Source organism: Juglans microcarpa x Juglans regia, chromosome 7D, assembly GCF_004785595.1.
Source record: "Juglans microcarpa x Juglans regia isolate MS1-56 chromosome 7D, Jm3101_v1.0, whole genome shotgun sequence".
Classification (NCBI taxonomy): Eukaryota; Viridiplantae; Streptophyta; class Magnoliopsida; order Fagales; family Juglandaceae; genus Juglans; species Juglans microcarpa x Juglans regia.
Genome location: NC_054606.1, coordinates 18,532,008 through 18,533,950, shown reverse-complemented (window position 1 = coordinate 18,533,950; position 1,943 = coordinate 18,532,008).

Below are 1,943 nucleotides of genomic sequence, written 5' to 3'. Positions count from 1 at the left end.
AAACCGTTCGAACGTTTTAAAACTGTTCGAACGTAAGGGTTAAATCGTTCGAACGCGTTCGAACGGAAACCAGATCGAGCTTGGCCATGGATGAGTCAACTCAGCGGCAATGAAAACACCCAAAAATGCATCGATTCCGTGGTTTCTTCGACAAAACACATACTACTCTTCATTTCTAAACATCCTATGATAGATTTATGGTGTTCTACGGTGACTATTAATGAAAAAATATAATTTTTCTAGAAAAAATGAATAAACTATAAAATCATAAAATAAACGGTAAAATAACTTTTAAATGCATACCTTCACTTGGGAGGAAGAGTGTTTGACGTAGGTGCTAATTAAGGTGGCAGACGGCGGCGATTGATGGGCGTTCAACATTTTCTCTCATTTTCAAACGGTGGGATGGCTGCATGAGAGAAAGCTCTGCCCGCGATAACTTATATGTGCATAACCGTTCGAACGTATATTTGACCATTCGAATGGTTTTAAACTACGGTTCGAATGTTAATATTTATCGTTCGAACGGTATTTGTTTTAAGTTCAGTAAAAATTTATATTAAATATATATTACATTTATAATCCTATAAATTAATATACTATATATACTATTATAGTAGATTATATATATTGTAATATATATGTAATATTATAATATATTATAATATATATTGTGATAGTATAATACTTTAAATGAAAATATAATAACTTATATGTATTTTATTATAGTATAATAGTAATATATCTTTACTATCAAAGTGTTATATATGAGGTTGTAATATATATATATATATATATATTTATATGATAGCATATAGTACTAATATATCATACTATATATTCCATTATACTTTACTATATAAGTTATATATGATACTATACAACATATACATATAGAGTATAGATTACTAATATACTATCATCTTATAAATTTCTCTATACTTTACTATGTGATCTTAGTATATTTGAGGCTATATATATGTGAGTATATATTACTAATATATATGATCTTATATTTTCCACTATACTTTAGTATAAGATAATATATATGATACGATATATATGATAATCATATAGTATATATTATTAATATGTTTTCCTTTATACTAATTTAGTATAGTATAATATATCTGATACTATATATATGATATATGGTATATATTACTAATATATATGATAATAATATTACTAATAGATATTATCTTACATTTTTGTAGTATACTATACTATATCTATGATATTTAGCATAGATTACTAATATATATGATAGTATATATTACTAACAGATATCATCTATATTTTTATAGTATACTATACTATATCTATGATATTTAGCATAGATTACTAATATATATGATAGTATATATTACTATGATAGTATATATTACTATATATATGATAGTATATATAACTAATACATATGATCTTATAGTAATTTTCATTTAATGATAAAAAAATATATTTAAACATTAAGGTGATATGTTCGAACGGTACTCATAAACCGTTCGAGCACATTATGTGCGTTTGAAGTTATGAAAAAAACATTCGAACAGATTATTGCAATGGTGCGAAAACATCCTGCCAATTAGTGACTCTGGATAACCGTTTGAATGTTCTTTGTTATAGTTCGAACGGATTATTGCAGTGGTGGGAAAATACCCCGCCAATTAAAGACTCTTGGATTACCATTCGAATGTAATTTTTAGCCAATCAAACGGTAATCCAGAAATTTGTGCGGGTGGAAAAATTGATGCGCTGAAATTTCTTACGTTCGACCGCACTTTATTTACGTTCGAATAGTTGGCCATAACCTTTAATCTTCCTGCACGCCGTCAGTCTCTCATTTTTCTCTCCTCTCTTTCACTCTTCTTTGTTTTCTCTTCAAAATCTTACATTTTCTTCACACAATCTTTCATTCTATCATCTTACAAAGAAGATTGTTT